This window comes from Chinchilla lanigera, unplaced genomic scaffold (assembly GCF_000276665.1).
Source record: "Chinchilla lanigera isolate Chin_1 unplaced genomic scaffold, ChiLan1.0 scaffold00068, whole genome shotgun sequence".
In the NCBI taxonomy this organism is placed as follows: domain Eukaryota; kingdom Metazoa; phylum Chordata; class Mammalia; order Rodentia; family Chinchillidae; genus Chinchilla; species Chinchilla lanigera.
This window is the reverse complement of record NW_004955469.1, coordinates 6,601,373-6,608,797: the sequence shown is the minus strand read 5'-3', so window position 1 is coordinate 6,608,797 and position 7,425 is coordinate 6,601,373. Positions and strand designations below refer to the sequence as shown.

The following is a 7,425-nucleotide window of genomic DNA, read 5'->3' as shown; positions in this document are numbered from 1 at the left end:
AGTCAGAAAAAAATACAAAAGAAAGCTCTAGCTTTCTTTTTCAACATTATTTCACATACTTCTTGGTTTCTAAGTGTTATATAGTATGCAACTGTAGTGACTTCACAATATCCCCATTATTGAAAGTGTGGGATGTTTTCTCCCTTCCTCTTGCATTTGTATGATTTCTCAGACTTTATTCCTCAAAGGAGTTGTCAAACCAAAGGGCATAATGATTACTTATTTGAGCAATCTTCTTTGAGAATTCAAATACTCATAGGAGAAGGAGCTTCTTATGGATGCAATCAAGAAGATGGTTTTCTTCACAAAAAGCAAGGCAGAAGCCCCCAAAGATGAACTTTGCCATCTTTGTAGCTCAGCCAGTCTTCCTGGGACTAAAAGGAATGGTTTCTAGGAGTGATGCCCTTTTGCCATCTTTAGGTAGTGAATTCCACTACCTGCAAGCTCTGGGAGGGCACAGACCTTTGCATCTAGCATAAAGCCAACAGCCTTGCTCTTCATTAGATTTGGTTTGCTTTCTCAATCCTAAAGGCAAGCTCCCAGGCCTCAGGTTTTCAAATACAGGAATCATAAGTAGAAATTTCATCCAGAGATTCATTCATGTGATCATACATAAATATTTATTAAAAGCCCACCATGTTCCAAACATTAATCTAATATTGGAAAGGAAGTAGAAAATCTTTGCCTCAAAACCTACATTACTTGGCTGGGGATACAGCTCAGTGGCACAGCACTTGCATGGCAAGTACGAGGTCATGAATTCGATTCTTGGTACCAACCCCCCTCCAAACAAAACCTACATTATGGAAGAAACAGATAAATGAATAAACAACTAAATAAATGAGGAAAGGGTTCATATAAGAGTATGTACAAGGGCTGTGGATATAGCTCAGTGGCACAGCCCCGGCCTGTCAAGCACAAAGTCCTGAGTTCAATTCCCAGTAACAACAGCAATAACGAAGTACAAATATAATGCTAAAGTAATTCAAAGCTCTGGTCTTTCTGAATCACTCTCAGAATTCTGGTTCAGTACTAAACTGAGTAAAATCTAACAATATTCTTCAGTTTAATTTAACAACCAAGGTGCCTGCATCCTATATTGGACTGGGAATCTATAAAAACTGAAAAAAAAAAGGCTCCTTCTCCTCAAGGCACTTGCCTTGAGGGAGGTTGGATGTCTCCAACCAACCACAATAGTTGGTGCTTGCACTATGTATTTCATTTGGGAAAGGGAGTGCATGCATTTCCAGTCCTAGTGCTATGACTGGCTTCAAGCCCAGAGTATCCTGGGTCCAAAAGCGCAGAGCTTGCATCTAGCTTCTTGTTGGGTGAGTATCTGTAGCTCAGGAGAGTTCACTTCACCCTTGTTCTCTTTTACCCTCCCTACTTCTTCTTGCTTCTCTCACTCTCAATTGTCCTTTCTCCATGAGCTATCAGACAGTTTGCTATTTATCACTTTGCGATTGTCCCCAAGGTCAGGAGACACTGGGGACACTCTTTCCCTTGGCTCTTTGCTCATCTAACTCCACTGTTTCCTACACCTACAAACTATGGGACTAACAGGAATGGTTTCTAGGAGTGATGCCCTTTTGCCATCTTTAGGTAGTGAATTCCACTACCTGCAAGCTCTGGGAGGGCACAGACCTTTGCCCTCCTTGGTATAGCTTATTCACATTACACATTAACACTTAAGTGCCAGAGAATTTCACTGATTATCCAATGTCAAGTGGCAGTTAGTTGTTTCCTACAGGAAGCATTTATGCTGAGGTGAGTCTAGGGAAAAGATGTAGGAACAAAGTTTCACAGGTTTCAAGAGACTTGTTTGCCTGCTGCTCCCTATTAGTGAGGAAAGGAAGAAGAGCCCTCAGTTAACCAGATAGAGGTAATTCACAGAGTGACAAAACCACTTGGCTCACCCAGAGATGCAGTGGAAGCACAATTACAGGTGGTTAAGAAGTGAATAGAGCCAGGTGTGATGATGCATGCCTGTAATCCCAGAACTCTGGGAGGCTGAGGCAGGAGGATCACAAGTTCTGAACCCAGCATAGGAAACTTGACAAGACCCTGTATAGAAATAAAAAATAAAAAAGGCTGAGATATAGTTCATGTGAAGGCTCTGAGTTCAAGTCCCCGTACTGCACCAAGGAGAGAGAGAGAAGAAGAAGGAGCAGGAAGAGGAGGAAGGGTAGGGAAGGAGGAAGGAAATGAAAAGAAAGAAAAAAGAAGGGATAGAGCAGTAAAGGATCGAGGCTGACTTCCTAGTGGAGTCTACTCATGGTGAGAGAAGATACTAATTGAGAATTTAAATGAAAACAGGAGAATTATCATTTGAGTACACTGAAGACATGACAGCAAAGGGAAAGGTCATTTATTAGAAGAATTGAAGTTGCAAGAAAGGGAAATAATTGAGCAAACAAAGCTGAGAGGGAATAGAAGGAGATGAGATTAAAGCCATAGTGGGGAAATGATTTCCTGTCTTATTTTTCTGTGAAGTATGTCTTTGACTCTAAACTCCACAAGGACAAGGGCCACATCAGGGTCTGCTCACAACTGTGCTTGGCACATAGAAGGAACTCTATAATATTGGTTGGAGAAATAAATGAATGACCAAAGGATAAGGGAATGTCCCAGTGCTGTACTTAAGCACTCAGTAGCAAAAGTTTAGGAAAATAAAAGGGGAAAAGGAAAGGAGGTTGAAATATAACACAGACGCCTGCTTTGGCCTCTTTGGCCAATGTACTGGATGACATCCAGGAAACCAGGACAAATTGTCAGTAGTCACTGCCATACAGAGAAACTGACAGTTCTGGTGACTTCAGTGCTGATGTTAATTGGAACTGTACGTTACAGCATGAAGTTATTTATCATCTTGAGTTCTGAATGCCAAGTGAAATTTATCATGTAGATCTTTATATGAATAACAGAGTGGCTGGTGCCCTTGACAGAAATTTTACCCCTCCCACACATAAATTACACCTTGATACAGGGGTGATATTCAAGATATTTCACAACTGTTATGATTCAAAAGCTGACCGGCAAACCAGCCAACCCTAAGGAACCAGTGTGGCTGCACCTTCCCATAGCATCAGGACATGGCATTGCTTATAATGATGTTCAGAGACCATGCTATACTTTGGGGTTTTGCAAAGGGAACAATACAATACAGGACACATATTTTATAAGATTACTTTATAGTAGTCATCCAAAGAATCATATACAAAGAGTGTAGGAAATTTGTTCACACACTAAAGAAAACCAAAGAATCTAGCTGAGGGCCTGGATCCCATGATAATGTCCTGCATGAGTGCAGCTGAATACCTGGAGCCCATAACAATGCCTCCCATGAGTCCAACTGGAGGCCTAGAGCCCATGACAATGTCTCATGTGGCTTGTTTCATGGATCTGCGCTGGGAAGACCCAAAGGTCAGTAGTGAAAGCTAGAAAGTCTGTGCCAGCAGGATGAAGGATCTGTGCTAGCAGGCTGAGAGATCTGCACTGAAGCCAGGAAGCAATGCTCAAAGTAAGAACCGGAGCTCCCCAGAAAAGTACCACAGCCATACTCAGCAACAGTGAGGTTCTGAGCTCACCTGATGATGAGAACAGCCGAGTTCCCATCAGGAAAGCCAAGGCAACAAGCTTCTCCTGAGGACCAAGCAGTGCCCCATCCTCCCCTCTGGAACCAGGAAGCAATGCTCAAAGTGAGGACCAGAGCTCCCCAAAAGTGAACTGAAGCCATTCTCAGTGACAGTAAGGTCTTGAGTTCCTTTGAAGAAGAGAACAGCTAACTTCAGTAAGAAAACCAGCATGATAGGCTCCTCCAGGAAAACCTACAGCTCCCTACAGCTTCCTTATAGCTTCCCAACAGCTTCTCTAACAGCTTCTCCACTTCTTCCTCTTCAGTTCTGCCCCTTATACTGCTGGCAACAATCCTCAGGTGGGCCTCCCACACCGAGCACCACGCTGGTTCAGTTCAGCTGGGTGTTACAAGTTGACCACCAGTTGTCAGCCCACCACAGTCACTGTCCTGCAGACTTCAGCAACCCCTGTAGCAGTCATGCTATCACTGTTTTCCTTACCTTACCTAGCTCTTGAGACCTGCTCTTCATTAGTCTATGCCAATTAGCTTCATTAGCCTGCAAATATTTCCAATATTTGCCATTCATCCCCACCATGTACCTTGTCACATTCTTGACAAGACTTAACCACAAAAAAAACTCAGAAAATTTTACGACATAGAGCCCTGCGGTAAACCTAAGCTTCAAGAAGAAGCAGACAGCCAGGCATGGTGGCATAAGCCTGTAATCCCAGTACTCAGGAGGCTGAGGCAGGAGGATTGCTGCAGGTTCAAGACCGGCCTGGGCTATAAAGTGAGCTCCAGGTCAGCCTGAACTGCATAGTGAGACCCTGTCTTAAAAAGACTAAACAAACAAACAAAGAAGCAGCACACTAACAACAATAGTAGGAAATAACATTCTAATTCCTTGAGTTTTCTGTGAGTCATATAAAGAGCTTTCATCTCTAATATTGAAAGATGAAAAACCAATTTCTGTCCATTGTTTATGGAAATAAGGACTTTTGGGCATGCTGCCTTGTACTTTGTTTTATGAAACTGAAAGAAGTGTATCTGATAGCAGGCTTCTGGAAATTTAGGATAACAGCTCACAGGCAATCACTTCCACTGCTTCCATTCCTGTGGAATAACATGGAACTTATTTCACAGGACTGCAATTAACCAGTCGTTCAAAACCATCATGAAGAAGAGAGAAATAAAACAGCATCGTGGGCTCCAGTGTGTCCTCCGAAATTCATATGCTGGTACCCTAAACCCCAGTACCTGAGACTGTGACTGTATTGGAAATAGAACTTTTAAAGATGTGATTAAATTGACAGGAAGCTATAAGGGTGGAACCCAGTGAGGCTGGAAGGATGGGTCTGTCTGAAGCTCTTATAAGGGGAAGTCAGGCATGCAAAGAGATCATGGGTTCATGCAGCACAGAAGAAAGGCCATGTTCAGACATAGCAAGGAGGCGGTCACCCGTAAGCTAGAAAGAGAAACTACATCTGACCTTGGACTTCCAACTGTCAGATTTGTACAGATTAATTTCTGTTGTTACGAGAGAAGTCGCCTTCACCAGATCTGGAGCCACCGCCTCTGGGACCTCCAGCATAATGCCATCAAAAAGACCTTCAAGCACCTTCAAACAAAGAATAGATGTCCAGCTCATCCGAAAGCAGCATCCCATTAAGACCCTGGTGATCACAGAACAATACAAAGGTGAGAAGCATCTGTCTGTCCTGGATAAAACCAACTTCCTCGTCCCTGACTGTGTTAACATGAGTGAGCTTGTCAAGACCAGCGTGGTGAGTGTGTCCACGCCAATCTCGGAGGTGTATGAGAACGAGACCCATGAGGATAGCTTCCTGTGCATGGCGTACACTTCCCAGGAGACCTTCGGGAGGGAGCTGTCAGGGTACAACTAGAACAGTGCCCCATAGGTTTCTGAGCCCTTGCCAAGGAGAAAAAGGGACGCTACAAACTGAGTTCGCTCAGCTCATCTTGTCACAAGCCATCAGAACAGTCTTGTTCCCACCAGGAGTTTCAGGAAGTTGTTTTTGTATTTCATGCAGAAAAACTGAGTTTCAGCAAGCACACTCAGCTTTGGAAGGCTCTATTATTTAACCTCAGCTACCTTGTTTTCAAAGTTTAGAAGTTTAAAAATAGAATACTTTGCATTCTAAAAAAAAATTTGTTGTTTAAGCACCCCTGTCTGTGGTACTTAGTTATGGCTGCCCAGGGGGAGTAACCCAAACAGGTACTTATTGCAGGCCTAAAGCACATGGGCTTCAGTGGCAAAATCTCTTAACTGGATTGCAACCATTTGAACCTGGACCGAAGTTTTCTATTTTTTGTATCATACTGTATTTTTCTTTCATTCCCCCTGCCCAAAGCCCAGGGAAGTTCCCTTTACAGAGTAGGGCCTCATACAAATATTTTACTTGATTATGTATTTAAAAAGCTTAAGATATATCAACTCCAGGATGTTTGAAAACTGGAAGTAGAGCTAAGATAAATCATAGCAAAGCAAAGGAAATCATGGGGAGAGAGAGAGCACTGAGGGATCCACAGGAAGACTTCTGAGTACTTCAAGACCAGGACTTGAAAGATGGCAAGAACCAAGTGCAGTGGCCCACACTAGTAATCCAAGCTACTAAGAAGGCTGAGGTAAGAGGACTGTTTGTAGCCACAAGTATGAGACCAGCCTGGGCAATGTAGAAGACCCTAGAAGGACCTGTATCAGAGAGAGGGAGAAGGAGAGGAAGGAAGAGGAGGAGGAAGGACAGAAGCCAGCCAGCAGGCAGACAGGCTAGGACTTAGGAACAGAAAAGAAACAGGTTGGCCATGGTCACTCATACCTGTAATCCTAGAACTCTGGGAGGCTGAGGCAGGAGGATCACAAGTTTGAGCCAAACCCAACCTAGTGACATGGTAAGACCTTGCCTCAAAATAAAAAATAAAAAAGGGTCTGGGGATGTAGCTTGGTAGCAGAGGGCTTGTTTGGCATGTGCAAGGCCCTGGGTTTTATCCTCAGTGTGTATGTGTGTGTGCGTGTGTGTGTGTGTGTGTGTGTGTGAGAGAGAGAGAGAGAGAGAGAGAGAGAGAGAGAGGGAGAGGAAGAGAGATAGAGAGGGAGACAGCAAACACAATGTAAGCAAAAAATAGTTTCCACTGCTCTACTTTTTATTAACAAGAGAGCACATAATTGTTCTAGCTAAAGGGGTATGCTCATAAAGAAAAAATACACAGAGAGAAAAACACTGCATTTTGGAGAATTTTTAAATACTAGTCTTAGGACTCAAGGCTTGACCCTTGTCCTAACTCTCTTCTGGAACAAGGGAATCTCAAATACCATTCCCTGCTGGATCTGGGAGCTGAGGCAGGGTAAGAAATAAAGAAAGATTGGCATATGGAGTTGCGAAGTGGAGGGCGGAGGAAGATCAAGAGACAGCAAAGTGGGGCATAGCTGGCATGAAGATAAACGAATCAGAGGCAAGGCCAGATATGAAGTAATCAGACTGACCTAGAGGTGCTGAGAATGAGGAGCCTTTGAAGAAAACTGGGAAGGATACTGAGGCCTCAGAACATGGCACAAGCACTTTATAGATGCCATGGCTAAGGATAGAGAGAGTGCTATAAGAAGACAGAAGCATTCTGGACAATATGCAGCTGATGAGGGGTCACCGTGAAGGTTGTTGAGCAGAAGCCAACAAAGAAGTCTCTTAGAAATTGAATTAAGTAGTGCTGTAGGGGTAGCAGACCAAGGATGCATATTAAGGATGCGTATCAGACAAGATTTGAAAGTTATGCAAATCTTTTTTGAAAGCACCCACTCTGATTTATCTTTGCTTACCACAGTGTAAGTAAAT

At 43.4% G+C, this 7,425-nt stretch overlaps 1 pseudogene; it reads left to right on the top strand.

The window, feature by feature from the left end:
- Positions 1 to 5,169: 5,169 nt before the first annotated feature.
- On the top strand, positions 5,170 to 5,481 carry LOC102029169 (annotated as a pseudogene).
- Positions 5,482 to 7,425: the final 1,944 nt, after the last annotated feature.